Below are 18,126 nucleotides of genomic sequence, written 5' to 3' on the forward strand. Positions count from 1 at the left end.
CATGTGGGATCTTCCCGGACCAGGGCACGAACCCATGTCCCCTGCATCGGCAGGCAGACTCTCAACCACTGCGCCACCAGGGAAGCCCGAGAATTATTTTTTAACATTTGGCATAATTTGTGGCACATAGCATTCAATAATGATACTCATATCATTAGAATTAATACAAAATATTATTAAGTCTTTGTTGCCTGAATTGCCCAATATAACAATAGGTATTTATCGCTATAATAATCTGAGTCACAGCTTTGATTCTATGAGTTTTGTTCCAAAGTCAAAGTTCTAGGGGGGAAACATGGGTTGTGTCAATCAAGTCAAGAAAATAAATCAGCCACTTCATTGGAAGAAAATGTCAGAATGACCGCACGGCATCATATTGGCCAAACTGATAAAGTGAAGTCTCTCCTCTCCTGTACCTGTGCTGACTTTTTGTAGACATGGCCTACTTCACTCACAGAGCAGAATCATAGGGTTTAGAGATCATTTGGTCTGAAATGACATGTCCAGGGTCACTCAGCTGAGCTCGAACTGGCACAAATGCTTCCTGTCTCCCGAGCCACTATTTCTACCACCCCACACTGCCTCTGAGTAATCATCAGAAGCAGTAACACTTACAACAAAGCTGAAAATCAACAAAGCAGCTACAAGTAGTGTCTATCTAAAACAACCCATTCATAACAAAGTTCCAGCAAATGATTCATTCTGTTTAGTTCTCTTCAATTTTCTAAGTATGTGTGAGTACTAATCATATGCCTCATGATAAAAATGAAAGATACAGTGAGTGCACTCAAGACATTGATAGTCTCATGGGGAGAAAAGACATGCACAGGCTGTCCAACCAGTCCGCCCCCTCAGTGGGCCTGGCCTCCTGTGTTCCAAGGGACACAAAAAACCTAAGCTAGTGATGCTTACCTTTCAGAAAGAAAAATATAATTATTTAAACTTGGTCCCAAGTAGATCAAGGGAGCTAGCTGCATAATACTTCACAAGGAAGAGACTATGAAATAATCTCAAAAGCAAGTCACTAAATAAAAACACATGAGGTTTTTTAGCCATGACTGACCTCCCCCCCTCCCGCTTCAGGGTTCCCACCAGCACAGGGCCTCCTTTCTGTAGCCACATGATCATGATTGTATATGGCCCTGACCCACATACACATGTCCAGTTAGGGAGTTTCCTGTTCTCCTCTCCTCTGGGTAGGTGGATCTCAGCTGTGTATAACAGGCCTCCTCCTCCCTCACCTCACATGCACAGTTATCTAGAGGACAGCCATCTTCTGTCTCCTTTTCACCCCAGGCTCCTCATCATATTGGTTTTTTTCAACTTATGGTTCTTGTTGCAAACTCCGTTCAAGTGTGAAATATCAGTGCAAAACTCAGCACTCTCCTCCCATCTCACCTTCCAGCTGTCCTATCCCAGAGCACCGAATGTTGCCTTGTACTGATTCCTTTCCATATGCCAACAACAAACATGGGACAGAAATAGAACGGTGCAAGGAAATATGTGTTACATTATCCAAAACGTGTGATGTGGACAATATAGAAGGCCACTCTGGTTACAAGTAGACAAAGAGCTTTCAGGGGAGGAATATTTGAGAAAAGAAATAAACTTTGAGCTGGAAAGGAAGAAAGAAGGGGACGGGACATTTGTCAGATGGAAGTGAATGAGCAATGACGTGGGTAGTGGGAATGATGGTGGCCTGTTCACAGTAGGTGGTGGCGTGAAGGGCTGGTGATGAAAGCAATGCCTGGGACTCTTGTTAACCTCATGGAGGAAGGCCCCAGATACCTGACTCAGAGTCAGGACACTGGGTGAGGTGGGCCCTGACACTTATCAGAAACAGTAGTTCTTGGGTTCCTGTGCTCATCTGCCCTCCCTCTTTATCCTCTGATCCCAGTTGTAGTAAAGGAGAATGAGTGTATGGCCACTGGCTGAACTGCTCCTTAGGTGGGACCTTGGTGAACACTCTCCACTATCCCAGCTGGTTGCTACTAGTCCTCTGATTGGCAGTTGGGGCAGAGAGGAGTGATGTGGGATGAAAGAAGTTGGACCCACTGATCACCCAGGGGCCTTTTGGACAGGTCTGCCCCTCCAAAAATATTTGTGAGGAGCTGACCATATTGATCTTTGACTCTCTCTCCCTTTATCTATCTTCTTCCCCAAATGGCACTCTCTCCCTCCTCTCTTCCAACCCCTCCCCGTACTCACAGGTACAATGTGTGTCCCATTTTAATCTCATTTGTTGACAACTCTCTTGGTTTCCAGGATATAAAGCCTACCTGATTCCTCCTCCCTCTATGACCACTGCCTCTTAGTCTATTTTACAAAATCCTTATCTTTTCTCTTGCTTCAATATCCATGCTGTCCAGAGTTCTGTGACTTTTCCTTTTCTAGCCCAATATCTATCAGAAGATCCATAATTTATTTTCAAAATTTCAAAATACATTTTAAATGTACCCCAAACATTGAAATTCCCTGTGTCAAACACTAACAAACACTAATTTAGCACTTACTATGTGCCAGGCACCAGTACATAAACCTACATTAATTTATTCAATATTCATGACCATCCTGTGACGCAGGATATTACATTGGCCAAACAGTTCATTCAGGTTTTTCTGTACCATCTTATGGACAAACTTGAATGAAATTTTTGGCCAACCCAGTACTGTTATCCATTCTTACAAATGGGGACATCAAGGCACAAAGAGGTTAAATGATTTTCCCAAGCTCATACAGCTAGTAAGTGGACAAACTGGGATTCAAACCTAGGCAGTCTGGCAGCAGAGTCTGTGTTGTTAATCCTCATGCCAGCCTCATTTTGCCCAACAAATCCTCTTCCTCATCCGGTGTATCCTTTCTCAGGTGATGGCACCTTTACCCTTCCTTTTATCCTTTCATTTATGTAGATTTGAAACCTTGCAGATGTCTTCATCTTCACTCTCTCCTTCAGCCACCCACACCCAGTTGGATACAAAGTCCCTTTGAATAACTTAATTTAAGTGAAGAGGCAAACATACCATGAGTCAAAGTGTAATGCTGTGAGAGATAAGAAAGTGCTGTATATGTGGGAGCATATGTATCTGATCACGTCACTCAAATGACCACAGTTGCTCCTTATTTCCTATAGAATAGAGTTCAAAATACAGGCACAGGGTTGATAGTTTGAGGAAAGAGTGTTGGTTAATGACCCCTCAAACCATGCTGAATTGTCACTGATAAATCGAGCCTAGGCTTGGAAGGATAGTGAAGCCACCAGACAAGACAGGATGAAGGAAGTGGTTTTTTGTATCTGCAGAAAGTCTCTGGAGTCAGAAGGAAAGCCACCTTAGTGAGGGCCATCCCAGATTCAGGGACCTACCGATAAATGCACACTTTGTTACCTCTGGCAGGATTAAGTGACCCCAATCCAGCAGCTAGTCTCTATTCTAAGAAGTATGTCAGCCCTCTGAAGTCCTCGGTAGAGGGAAGGTAATCAGCACATGATTACCAGGGGCTTGAATGAGGGAAATTTTCCTGGTTCACCTTGCTATCAAGTGGATTGCTATTGCCTGTCCATTAGTAAAGGAGGGCCGAGAGCCAGATATTAAAAAAGCATTGAAAGAACCTTCCAAAGAAATCCAAATCAGAGAAGGAAAAGAAGCTGGTCCCATGACAAATCTCTCGTGAGTCTACCACCTTGCCTCCTCCCCAAGAAAAGGGGGGTGATGACCCATAACAAATACCTCTGAAGCTGGAGAGTGTAATTTCCAAATACCCCTCTGCTCTTCAAGGGCAACCTGGAGTGATTTGATGTTTGTGACATCATCAGCTCCATTATCTGTATCAGAATAGTGGATAGAACTTTGGGGCTAAAAATGACCTCTAGAAATCCTCCAATCCATACTGTTGTCATCAAATAGGCAGATAGTTGTCTCCCCACGTTCTAGTGGGCCTGCAGAGGGAAGGCTTCTATCCCCACTGAGACACCTGGTGTTTAAGACAGTTTGGGCTTTGTCTACCCAACCAAAATGAATATTTGTCATATTTACTTTCTCCCCTCCCTTATTTCTTAACTCTTAAACTGAGGTATGAAATTATTCAAGTATCAGGGTCCAAGGTCACCACCACCCTTCTCCACATCCATTTGTTTATTTTGGAGTTTTTTCTATAAAAGTAATACTATAAGAATTAAAAGAGTATAAAAGCATGTGAAGAAAAACATCCCATTTCCACTCTCACAAGTCATCACTATTAATGATATAGGTATGTCCTCCTAGGTATTTTCTATGCATATTCAAGCAGAAACAAATATACACAAACACACACACAGACATCTCTTCACAAATGTTCTGCAACTTGTTTTATTTTCCTTAGCAATGCACTGTGGACATCGTTCCCTGTGAGGATATTTATATTTATTGTATTCTTTTTAATGACAATACTGTATTATATCATATAAATGTGCCTTATTTATTTAACCCGTCCTCTATTAATGAACATTTAAATTGTTTCAAGTATATTTAGGTTTTGGTTTTTGTTTTTCTAAACAATGCTGTGATGAATATCCTTGTATATATGTCTTTGAACAAGTGTTCAAGTATATATGTCTTTGAACAAATTCCTAGTAATAAGATTATGGAATCACAGATTATGTGCATTATTTAATTTTGATATATATTGCCAAACTGATCTCCTACCAACAGTATATGAAAGTGCCTGTTTCTCACATCCTTGCAATCACAGACTGCAAAAAAATCAACTTTAAAACATCTTTGTCAATCTGACAGGTAAAAAATACTATCTCATTATTGTTTTACATTTGAATTTCTTTTATTATAAGTGGTATTTCACATCTTTTCATATGATAAGTAATTTGTTTTATTTTTCTGTGAATCAACTGTTAATTTTTTAATTAATTTTTATTGGAGTATAGTTGCTTTACAATGTTCTGTTAGTTTCTGGTGTATAGTAAAGTGAATCAGCTATACGTTTACATGTAGCCCCTCTTTTTTGGATATCCTTCTTACTTAGGTCACCACAGAGCACTGAGTAGAGTTCCCTGTGCTATACAGTAGGTTCTCATTAGTTATCTATTGTATACATACTGGTGTATATATGTCAATCCCAATCTCCCAATTCATCCCACCACTCACTTCCCCCCTTGGTATCCATACATTTGTTCTCTACATCCGTGTCTCTACTTCTGCTTTGCAAATAAGTTCATCTGTATCATTTTTCTAGATTCCACATATAAGCCATATTATACTATATTTGTTTTCCTCTTTCTGGCTTACTTCACTATGTATTGCAGCCTCTAGGTCCATCCACGTCTCTGCAAATGGCACAATTTTGTTCCTTTTTATGGTTGAGTAATATTCCATTGTACATATGTACCACAACTTCTTTATCCATTCCTCTGTTGATGGACATTTAGGTTGCTTCCATATCCTGGCTATTGTAAATAGTGCTCCAATGAACATTGGGGTGCACGTATCTTTTTGAATTATGGTTTTCTCAGGGTATATGACCAGTAGTGGGATTGCTGGGTTGTATGGTAGTTCTATTTTTAGTTTTTTAAGGAAACCTCCAGATTGTTCTCCATAGTGGCTGTGTCAATTTACATTCCCACCAACAGTGCAAGAGGGTTCCCTTTTCTCCACACACTCTCCAGCATTTATTGTTTGTAGATTTTTTGATGATGGCATTCTGACTGCTGTGAGGTGATACCTCACTGCAGTTTGGATTTGCATTTCTCTAATGATTAGTGATGTTGAGCATCCTTTCATGTGTTTATTGGCAATCTGTATATCTTCTTTGGAGAAATGTCTATTTAGGTCTTCTGCCCATTTTTGGATTGGGTTGTTTTTTTGATATTGAGCTGCATGAGCTGCTTGTAAATTTTGGAGATTAATCCTTTGTCAGTTGCTTCATTTGCAAATATTTTATCCCATTCTGAGGGTTGTCTTTTGGTCTTCTTTATGGTTTACTTTGCTGTGCAAAAGCTTTGAGGTTTCATTAGGTCCCATTTGTTTATTTTTGTTTTTATTTCCATTTCTCTATGACGTGGGTCGAAAAGGATCTTGCTGTGATTTATGTCATAGAGTGTTCTGCCTATGTTTTCCACTAAGAGTTTTATAGTGTCCGGACTTACATTTAGGTCTTTAATCCATTTTGAGTTTATTTTGTGTATGGTGTTGGGGAGTGTTCTGATTTCATTCTTTTATATTTAGCTGTCCAGTTTTCCCAGAACCACTTATTGAAGAGGCTCTCTTTTCTCCATTGTATCTACTGTTAATTTTTTAACCCGTTCTTCTACTAGAATCTTCATCTTTTTCTTACTGTTTGTCTAAACTCTTTGTATATTAAGGCCATTAGCACTTTGTTCATTCTTTAAAATGGTTCACCTTGATGTATTAAAAAAAAAACAATGATTTACCCTGAGTTTTACAGCAAGTCTGGAGCAAAGACCAAAGTTCATTTGTATTCTAAATCTTTTAACTTTTCTGCATAAAAGTACAGGGTTGTTTTAAGTGATGCTTTAAATGTCTTAGTGTGTCTCTCTGATGTAAGAGAGCTTGGGTGAAAGAGTATCCATGCTTTGTCATTCTTTTAAGTTTCCAGTTTAGTGTTTAAGTATCTTTGTTCAAAGGAAAGAAAGTCTATATGGCTATTTTAGCTAGAGTTTGCCAATGTGTAGACACATCTATGTCTAAAAACCAAACCTATTTAGTTTGTAACCAACAGCCCCTGGCTGTTATTATGTGGTCATAATTCACAGCTTTTGCTAGCCAAATAGCCTTCCCTTGGACTACTGAGGGGGTACACAGTGGTGAGCCCTGACTTAACCTTGCTGTCATTAGTTTTCTACCTTCCCTGTTGGGAACATGATTTCTTTCTTCCAGTGTTAAAGTCTCCATCATTTTAATAAGAGACTGCTGATTTCTAAATTAGCTGGTTCCCACTTGTAAACCAGGAAGCCCAACAAAGTGGGCTTGCATATTCTGCCATCATTGCTAAGCTTTTCTGGGTAATAGCTTGTCTGATTAGAATGGAAAGCGTTCTCTGGATCCTGGAACTTACTTGGGAGAAAATGCCATAGGTCTTATTTGAGGTGGGGAGCTACTCGAATGAGCTAAGCTATCTTTAACTGGAGATCATTCTTTGGTCATTCCCACTACTTTTTCATTTAAACTACCTAGGAGGAAGCCTGAATTAATAGATTCAACTAAACAGTTCAGGTGGTAGTATCATTTCCATGTCCCTTGGTCTTCAGGATTGGAGAATTCAATCTAGCCACCAGACTGAAGACTATGGTCTAACGAGAACACTGAGCTAGCACACTCAATCCTGAGCTGCTTCTTTAGAACCAGATTGAAATATTTCCTGAAAGACCCTTGAACATCTGTAAGCTGGTCAGAGGAGCAAGGACCCACCTTATACCTAGAGGGAATGAACTGTAAGATAGGAAAGTTTTTTTTTTTTTTTTTTTTTTTTTTTTTTTTTTTTTTTTGCGGTACGCGGGCCTCTCACCATTGTGGCCTCTCCCATTGCAGAGCACGGGCTCTTGACGCGCAGGCTCAGTGGCCATGGCTCACGGGCCCAGCCACTCCACGGCATGTGGGATCTTCCCGGACCGGGGCACAAACCCGTGTCCCCTGCATCGGCAGGCAGACTCTCAACCACTGCGCCACCAGAGAAGCCCAGGAAAGTATTTTTTTAACCGCACCAAGTGTCTTTGTTAGAACAAAAACGGTATCACAAAGGATTTAAGAGTTAGCATTGGCACACCCTTCTTCTTGCCAAAAGTGGGTACAATATTGATGAAGCGACAGTTGTACATCTGCCACTTGACCCAGCCCATCAGCATCTCCTTCTCCTCTCACCACCCTTCCTTTTCATACTTTTTGGCCACTTTGAGAGTCTTGCTTATCACTTTCCCAGCACAAGCCAGGGTACAATGGACTTTACCTCCAAGCACGTAGCTAGCTAATTCCAGGGTGGTCAAGGTCTCCACCCCACGTTGGCCAAGGGTAGCTTCCATAGGCATGCCTGCCAGGAGCACCATTTGATTTTCCAGGGTGATGCCCTTCATTGAGCCTCCAAGAGCCTTGATCTGAGTAACTGTCTCCTGGCTAGTCGGCTCTAGGGTGTGTAGCTCCTGGACACGAACAAAGAACTGTATGTTGGCTACTGAATCCACTGCAGCCACCACTGCTGTTGCCACAAAGACGGAGTCAAGAAATAGGAAGGAGTATGTCCTCTTAGCCTGCTGTGTGCCACATCACTACCTAGGAAAGCATTCTCAATAAAGAATTCCATACTAGAGAGAGCAGCCCAAAGGTGCTGAGGAGCGTTTGATGGGGAAGAAGGAAATGTGGCCACCCAATTTCAAAACCATGATTTCAGTGGTGGAGAGAAATGAAAACTGTTTTGAAATTGTTTTAAAACTACTTTATAGGGCTTCCCTGGTGGCGCAGTGGTCGAGAGGCCGCCTGCCAATGCAGGGGACACAGGTTCATGCCCCGGCCCGGGAAGATCCCACATGCCACGGAGCTTCTGGGTCCGTGAGCCATGGCCGCTGAGCCTGCACGTCCGGAGCCGGTGCTCCGCAACGGGAGAGGCCACAGCAGTGAGAGACCTGCAAACAGAAAAAAAAAAAAAAAACCTACTTTATAAACCCACATTAAATAGGTACTGTGCCTGACACATAATTGGTTTAGTAGAGAGGCAAGAATACAGAGCCCCAGTATATATAGAAACCACAGGGGAGTTCACTAATAACTCCACAGGGAGTGATGCCATTGATGCATTTCTAGAATAAAACCTCTGGAGTTCTGGTGGATATCTGTTTGGCTGTGGTCCACTTAATCATAGAATCATCAGGATTAATTGAAACATAGTGGCCATCTAGTCATTCTTCTGTCACTGCAACCAATCCAAGGAATAGTAATCTCTAGCCTCTGAAAGAGTTCAACACCCCCATGTTAATTTGATGGAAGAAAAGCTTGGCAAGGTATGAAAGAAGTCCCAACACAATTCTGTGCAAGTGTCAGTTGCCCCAAATTCTCAAATGTATGTCTGGGGTCTCCAGAGAGTCTCAAGTTTATGAACAAACAGTATCATGAGACCACAGATGAAGGAGAGTTTGCTGGAAGCTAAGCCTCCTCCTTGCATACCTGATCAACTTTGCTGCTCTTTTCTGACAATAGACAAGCAATCCCCTGTGTCTACGGAGCCCTCTAAGAGCTGGGTGCTGTTTCCTCCCCAACTAGAAATTGGGGGTAGAATAACCAAGCATCTGGGAGCCTTGATCACTACCACTCTTGCAACTTTTCGTCACTTTTTGAGATTCTTAACCCCTATTGACTGAATATGAAGGAGAAAATTAAGCAGCAGTGAATTTAGTTTGGAACTCTGTCCCTTCCAAGGCCTCCTTTCCACTAGCCCTGGCCTGCATTTCCGAAAAGGTGCTACAGAGGAAAAGACTTCCTTGCAGCACTAAGGTATCTGGTTACATGTGTCTTTCAAAGAGAGGGAGATGTTTTGCAAGTGGTTGAAAGGTCTTTTTTATTTTTTATTTTTTTTGCGGTATGCTGGCCTCTCACTGTTGCGGCCTCTCCCGTTGCGGAGCACAGGCTCCGGGCACACAGGCTCAGCGGCCATGGCTCACGGGCCCAGCCGCTCCACGGCATGCGGGATCCTCCCGGACCGGGGCTCGAACCTGTGTCCCCTGCATCGGCAGGCGGACTCTCAACCACTGCGCCACCAGGGAAGCCCTGAAAGGTCATTTTTACATTGAAAATATCTTTGCCTTTCCAAGTTTCAGATTTGGGGCATGTTTGACTTCAGGGAAATAAGGACAAGACAGCTGATGCTTTCCTAATTCAGCAGAGAGCAGCACATAGCTTACTGTTCTCAAGGGAAGATAGCAGCCCACACTTAGCAGGCAAGCATACTGGGAGAAAAAGAGGCAAGAGGCAGTAGCAGTAGGATTAGAAACCCAGAGTAGCTCTCCCTTCTCCCATCTCCAGCCAGAGGCAACCAAGCTGCTTCTCCTTTCCTTTAACACTTGCTCTGTTCTGACAAGAACAAAAGGCAATCCGCTCGAGAAGGCACGATTGACAACACAGCTGCCAGTTCAAAGCAGTACAATTAAAAGTAATGTGTGAAAGAGGGAGAAATTATGGGGGGTGCATTTTTCTTAAGTCTTTCCTCTCGAAATGTAATAGAGGGAAAATATATGAGTAAATGCATTACATTACATGGATATTAGTAAACTTTGTCAAAGACTGTGTTTGGAAAAAATCTTGCTTGCACTTGATGATGTCCACACGATAGTCACAGTTTCAATCACAAAATGATTTAAGCTACTTTTCCTGTCAATCAAAAGTTACGTATTCTTTTTTAAATATGCCCCCATTTATTACTATGACCCAGGAATTGAATCCTGGCTGTTGAATACCAAAAAATCAACTTCTCATTATGATGTGTGCTGTCATGGTGCCTGCTTTTCTGCTAAAGAAAAAAGAGTCCTGCTGAGATGTCTGTGCTAGCTCAGCTTAAGCTTCTTTGCATTGTCCAGGCTCAAGCTTCTTTTCTCAAAGGCTTCCCAGCTCTAGCCAAGCCCTGCTACAGAGCAAGGGGCTCCTTGTTGCATGGGTGTTTCTGAGAGAAGCCACTCAGAAATTCCGGGTAGAGAGTTCAAGAAGAAAGAACCTAAATACAAAATTCCCCCAAGGTGCCTCCAGCAGTACCAACCAATAAAACAAGTTTTCCTGCCATGAGTGTTCATTGTCAGTTTGTCTCATGTTTTCCCAAAACATCCATAACTCATGGAGTTTCCATTCTGATGATAACCAAGAGAGCTATGTTACTTCCATGAGATGCATGTGCCTTGACCCCTTTTCAGTGGTGCTGAAGATAATAGAATCATAGCACCATGCCATGGAAAGGTCATCTCCATAATGACCTGCCCAGTTTCCTGCCACTGTAGCCCTTCAGTACCACCACCCCCAGATGAAGACCCTTCATTCCCATGGGTGACTCTTCTAGTACAGGCTCTGGGACTAATCCTGTTCCTAGTCACAGAGACTCTCAGAACTGGAGGCCAGCAGCTCAGCACTTCAGTAGCCAGTCAGCTAAGCTGCTGGTCCCCTCTGAATCTTGTATTTTTGGTAGCTATGCCTGAGCCCTTGCCTTGCTGCCATGTAACCAAGCCTCTGCTTTACATTCTACTTTAATGGTTCTAAACTGCGGGCAATTTTGCACCCCAGGAGGACCGTTTGACAATGTCTAGAGATGTTTTTGGCAGCCAGCAAGGCCAGATATGCAAAATTCAACCCTGCAGATAGATGCTTTACCTCTATTTGGAGACTTGGAAAATGGAAGATAGTTGATGACCTTATAATGTTTCCTTTGCTGAAAAGATCAAGGATAGTTATGTAAAGAAAAATTAACTTCCTCCATCCTCAGGGACTATGCCCACATTTTAAATAGCTGTTGACAATCCCACTACTAGTCATATACCCAGAGAAGACCATAACTCAAAAAGACACATGCACCCCAAAGTTCATTGCAACACTATTTACAATAGCCAAGTCATGGAATCAACCTAAATGCCCATCGACAGATGAATGGATAAAGAAGATGTGGTACAATATATACAATGGAATATTACTCAGCCATAAAAAGGAACGAAATTAGGTCATTTGTAGAGATGTGGATGGACCTAGAGACTGTCATACAGAGCGAAGTAAGTCAGAAAGAAAAAAACAAATATCATATACTAACACATATATGTGAAATCTAGAAAAATGGTACAGATGAACCTGTTTGCAAGGCAGAAATAGAGACACAGATGTAGAGAACAAACATATGGATGCCAAGAGGGGAAAAGGGGGGTGGGATGAATTGGGAGATTGGGATTGACATATATACACCAACTAATATGTATAAAATAGATAACTAGTGAGGAAAAAAAGTCTAACAATTTTTAATTGTGTTTAAAGAATAAAATAAATAACTAAATAAATAAATAGCTGTTGAGCGGTAGTATTCTACTTCTGGAGGTTGGTGCCAGTTCCCTGGCTTACCTTGGGTGTGGATAACTGAGAGAAGCAGGAAGGTGGGGCTCAATAATTACTTCATGAATGTGACACAGTCTCCTCTCTCAAGCTCGTCCTCCAATCATATAATGCTTCAGTCTGATGCCTGCATATAAACTGAGCAACTTTAAAACAAAACATCATTTGGCATGTGTATGGAGCATGAAATGAAAATCATGATTGGCAAAGGGAATACTCCTGACATTATTTAACATGAATTCTGCTCCTAGATTTCTGGTCTGGTTTTCTTTATACCTTTCTAAAATGTCTCTTATCTACCACTAGCTAACTTTAGGTCATTTTCTTTATTCACGTTTATCCTACACAGCTTTTGAGAACAATGGTGAAAATTACCCTTTTATAATCCTTTACACTCTGAGGACCAATTGAGCTTAATTTGTATCACTCAAGCTCTTCTAGGCCTAAACCGGGTCTCCTGGTGATACCTACCAATTTTCAATTTATGGCAATGAACATACTTTTCAATTCTATGGCTATGAACGACTTAAAACAAAAGAGAGGTTCCCGACTTCTCTTTTTGCATGAAAGACCCTCTTTTTGTTCATTCTGATTTTGTGTTGCTGGCAAATGTGCTCCTATCAAGATCATTACCCACTGGAAAAAGTATACAATAATAGACCTTTATTTGTATTGAATCCTGCGATATATCTGATGTCAATCTGGTTACCCTAGCCCTCACATTGTCCTGTGCCCTGGTTGGATCACCAAGGTTTCTGCATCTGGGTTCTCAGCGTTTTCCAGAAATCTTTATCAAACTCCCAGTAGTCAGGTGATAAACAATGACATGGAAAACTAAATCAGCTTGGCAGCAACCTCTTTCCAGTAAAGCAATCTACAAGAGAAATTTAATTTTAAAATTACATGATGACCTATAAAAAATGAATCAAGGGCTTCCCTGGTGGCGCAGTGGTTGAGAGTCCGCCTGCTGATGCAGGGGACACAGGTTCGTGACCCAGTCTGGGAAGATCCCACATGCCGCGGAGTGGCTGGGCCCGTGAGCCATGGCCGCTGGGCCTGCGCGTCCGGAGCCTGTGCTCCGCAACGGGAGAGGCCACAACAGTGAGAGGCCTGCGTACTGCAAAAAAAAAAAAAAAAGAATCAAGAACAATGGCTTTCCTAAACAGCTATATGTTTCAAGCTCCACCAGAGGGCTGCAAAGCTAATTACGCTCACATTGGCACACTGGGGCTCCCTTCCTCTGTGCAGCCCTAGAGACACAACGACCAGACCTTTACTTCTGACATTTTTCCCATCTCCGTAATAACCTATATCCTCTGGTTTATTGTTTTTCAACTCATTGCATCATTTTCACAATTTCCTGGGAAATGGCATATCTTAACAGTACAAAGGGATCCTTCAGAGAGGGTTGGCTCCCTAAAAGCTACCCATAACGTATCCCCTTCCTACCTTGGTTTCTTTTACCTCTTCCATTATTTCTAATAACCATCCAAACACTCACCTTACTTTTGGAGTTGATGGCCTCACCATTCATTATAACCAGTATTTTGCAAAAGAAAATGTGTGGAATGGTTCATTTAATTCTTTGTGACAATCTAGATTTGAGAAAGATGGCTTTCCAGGTTTCCTACAACTAGAACTCTGAAATTATAAACCCTCACAACCTATGGAGTTAGCTATGCATTATTTATTCATAGATTTAGCTGCTGTCTTTTGAAACATTAAGAGCCCCCATCTGATGAGAAATCAAGAATGGTTTTGTTGGCTCCCAAACCTTGAGCAATACTATATAATATTTATCTGGGTTTAAGGTAGAACATTACCTGATGAGGTTAATTAATATCCAGTATAACCTGCGATTTAATAGTCTGAATATTCAATGTTGGGACTGTAGATTTGTTTGTTGATGTAATAAATCAAGCGGTTGGTCTTTTGTTGGTTGGGGGTGAAGTAGTATAGTAGTTAACAGGACAGGCTTTAGAGCCAAACTGCCTGGGTTCAAGTTCTGGTCACCCTACTTCCTAGCCATGTGACCCTGGACAAGGCACTAAGCTTCTCTATGGCTGAGTTTCCTCATGTGTAAAGTGAGGTAATTATGCCTATAGCACGGAGCCATGGTGAGGACTAAATGAGATACTCCAGCATGGTGCCTAGCATATGGAAAGTGCTCAATAACCAGTAGCCATTTGTATTATATTCACCCCTGCTAATCAGGCTAATGCTGGCCATTGTTACATACATTATTTATTTTTACATGTAAATATTGACTTTTTTAAAACATCAGGTGTTGGGCCTCCCTGGTGGCGCAGTGGTTAAGAGTCCGCCTGCCGATGCAGGGGATACGGGTTCGTGCCCCGGTCTGGGAGGATCCCATATGCCGCGGAGCGGCTGGGCCCGTGAGCCATGGCCGCTGGGCCTGCGCATCCGGAGCCTGTGCTCCGCAACAGGAGAGGCCACAACAGTGAGAGGCCCACATACCGCAAAAAGAAAAAAAAAAAAAAAAAAAACATCAGGTGCATTCTGTGACATTGCCCGCAAATAAGTTTTGTCCATTTTAGTCTTCCAATCTAAATTATATACACTTTGACCTTGAAATCAGCTGAGATGATCCAGGGAATCCTGATTATAATGGTTCTCTTTTTACCATAGTCTGGGAAACAAATTATTTCCCATCTGACACCAATGGCCGCTCCAAAGTATCTCATGCATCACCACTACTAGCTAACTGACCTTGTAGGTTCAGCAGAGTGGGCAGCTGGTCATGTGACGTGATTAGATGCTAGTGTTCTTCATTTCTGAGTAATACAGAGAAATGAAATTCATTTCCAATAGTCCCTTGGACTGCTGAAAAAGACTGAACATTGATTTTTATCCAGCATGTTAGGGTGGGGAAGAGGAGACCCAGTAGGTGGAAAAGAGGTATTTCAATTTCACTAAATCTTGGCACAAGATGGGAGATTCATTTCCAACATGATGCTATCAGGCTAGCTGTGTGAGGAAGTACCACTCGGAGAGGTTCAGCCTATGACCCGGCATTGTGGGTATGAATGAGGCGGCTCCTGATAAGGGTCTTCCCATTAATTACAAATGGGGGGCTTAATTTCAGAAGCCTGTGATAAACTCCAGCAAGTGCACCTGCCTAAAGCTGGTAACAATAGGGTTCAGAAGAATTCCAATTAGCAGATTGTGTCCAGTGATGAGGTTAATGGAAATGAATGTATCATTTGGGCCCCTTGAGAACAGTAACCTTGCAAAAGCCCTAGCCAGTCCTGGGAGTGGAAGTAGAGCATCATCTGTTCCTCTGTTGTGTCCTCTGGCAATGGAATTTAGCTGAAAATATGAAGAAGTGGGCTTTCGCTCAGTGTTCACTGTACTGCAGGTGTTTTATGCGATGAGCTCTGAGACGAGTGACTCTGTCTCATTTTCATTAATCCAGAAGGATCCTAGCATAAAATGCCAGCTTTTCAACAGGGAGACCTAGGGCAGATCCAGGAGCAAACTTATTAGGGCCTGAATGCAAAGCCCCAGGAAGAGGCAGGCAATGTAACTTCTTTAGTGGCCATGCCCTAAGCCCACATCATTGCAAATTTAAAAATTCAGTCAAGTCGGTTCATGTACCAGGTGTGTTTAGAAGTACAGTTGTAGATAATATGAACCAAATCTAATTTCTTGGTGTGTTAATTTCCTTCCCTTTTCTCCCCCTACCCCCACCCTTTTTCTTTTCTTTTGGTATGCGGGCCTCTCACTGTTGTGGCCTCTCCCATTGCGGAGCACAGGCTCTGGACGCGCAGGCCCAGCGGCCATGGCTCACGGGCCTAGCCACTCTGCAGCATGTGGGATCTTCCAGGACCGGGGCACGAACCCGTGTCCCCTGCATCGGCAGGCAGACTCTCAACCACTGCGCCACCAGGGAAGCCCACCCCCACCCTTTTTTATCTTTTAAAAAAACATGATTTTTAATGGGAAGCTCAAGATCGTTCAGTATAATTTTGGAGTTCAAAGCGAAGGCAAAACTTGATAAGAAAAGAATAAAATTCAGTTTGCCACCTGTCCTCAATCTGAACACAAAATGGCTGTTGAAGGATAATTTAAAAATAAAAAAGTTAAATCCTGATCCTCATACAAATTTAAAGTTAACACAAGTGGACACATGTCTAAGATTTTATTTCACTCATTAATTAGTGAGGAAACCAGGAGGCCAGAGGTCTGCGAACTATGACCTGCAAACCAAATCCAGCCTGTCACCTGTTTTTGTGAATAAATTTTATGGAGTACAGCCACACCCATTCCTTTTCATATTGCCTTCGACTGTTTTCTTGCTACAGTGGCAGCACTGTAAGGTCCACAAAGCCTAAAATATTTACCATCTAGCCTTTTACTGAAAAAGCTTGCTAACCCTGATATAGGCCATCAGGAATGCTGAAAGAAATTTACAAATAGATGCAAAGAAATCTGCATATAGATGCACAAGTCAATCGTATTTTGCCAGGCAAGAAATATTTTCATTACAATTTGAAGAGTTGTAAAACAACTCAAAGATAGTCAAAGGCATGGATCATCCAGAAAATATACTAGACCTGGGCTGTTAGGCCAGTTGTGTGAACAGAAACTCAAGACTAGGGATCCAGGGAGAAATCTTGTTTTATGAACTAGGGCACAGGTAGGGAAGAAGCTGGAATTCAGAAACTATCCAAAAGGGGTAAGTACCCTAATGCAGAGCCTTAAAGATTGGAATTTGGAATGGAGGCTGAGGCTGGTCATTTGGGTACTTCCTAATTCAAGCCTTAATTGCTCTGGAAACTGGGGCAGGGCTGAGTCCTTGGGGCAGAGTGCTCGGGAGCCAAGGTGGGTAAGAGGCTGACCCCGTACACTCTCTTGGTTTCAACCTACTGTTATAGGCTGAAGACTGTCACATCTATTGATACCTTTTCAGCCCTGACCTTTTTCCTTCAACATTCATGCTAGAGTTATACAATTTCCTGCTACTCTCCCAATAGGTACTTCAAACTCAACATGTCTAAAATTGAACTTCCTTTAAACCGTAAACCTGCTCTTCCTCCTGTATTCACTATCGCCAATGGTGACACCACCATTCAATCAGGCATGCAATGCAGAAACCTGACATCCTTGATTTCTTCTCCCTGCAGTACTACCTGACACATTCAATGAATGTCTTAAATCTGTTCCTTTCTATCATCTCTAGAATCACTGTCTAGTTTAAGATCTTGCCATCTTTTCACCTGGACTATTGATATCTTTTAAGTAGTTTTATCTTTCTGAAACTCATCCAATGGTGTGCTGGAGCTGGCTTACACCAGCTGGTGAGAACTGGTTGTGTGCATCTCTTCCCAACTCTGTGTTCCAGGATGTCATGTTGGTAGCTTGAAATTGGCCACAGTGGGAGTATTTACACCACAGAAATTGGCAAACACTACAAATCAAGGTTTTTGTTTTTGTTTTGTTTTGTTTTAATGGAAAGCTGCTTGTTAAACGTTTATCAGCACATATACCACTGCCAATTCCCCACACTTCGGCCAAACTGATCTTTGTAAAACACTTGTTCAACCACACTACTCTCCTGATTAAAATACTTCAGTGGTTCCCTATGGCCAACAGATCACATTAAGTTCCTTCTCATAGCATATAAGACCTTTTATTATCTGGCCCCTGCCTAAATGTCCAGCTTCCTCTCCCATTCCTCCTAGCAACTTCTGTGCTAGTTCAAAGGTCACACAGTGGCCCACTCAAACCTCAATTGCCTCATATATATACTTTGTTTGGCATGCACACTATCTTTAACTTTTTTGAGCCAACATTGAAGACTTTAGGAAATTCTACCTCCAAATCCATATTTCTGACTTTTCTTGAAAAAATGACAACACTGGGTCCTCATTCATGCACATAACAGCAATTTGATCACAAGGGGCTGAGCAGCAGATGCCCTCTTTGAGAGGGTATGTGCTCCACAGCTCACCAACACCTACCATTTACTCATCCAAATTATGCATATGTCCCCACATTTAGCTTTTATTTCTGTGACCTGTTATCTGTTTGGCCCCTG

General features: G+C 42.1%; 1 protein-coding gene and 1 pseudogene across 1 annotated transcript in view; one reads left to right on the forward strand and one right to left on the reverse strand.

The window, feature by feature from the left end:
* The window catches only part of TRPC5 (transient receptor potential cation channel subfamily C member 5), a 132,417-nt gene that overhangs the window by 6,855 nt on the left and 107,436 nt on the right, over positions 1–18,126 (forward strand). The window lies entirely within an intron of this gene.
* LOC132482569 (ubiquitin-like FUBI-ribosomal protein eS30 fusion protein) lies at positions 7,721–13,599 on the reverse strand (annotated as a pseudogene).

The sequence above is a fragment of the Mesoplodon densirostris genome, chromosome X (genome assembly GCF_025265405.1).
Source record: "Mesoplodon densirostris isolate mMesDen1 chromosome X, mMesDen1 primary haplotype, whole genome shotgun sequence".
Taxonomy (NCBI): domain Eukaryota; kingdom Metazoa; phylum Chordata; class Mammalia; order Artiodactyla; family Ziphiidae; genus Mesoplodon; species Mesoplodon densirostris.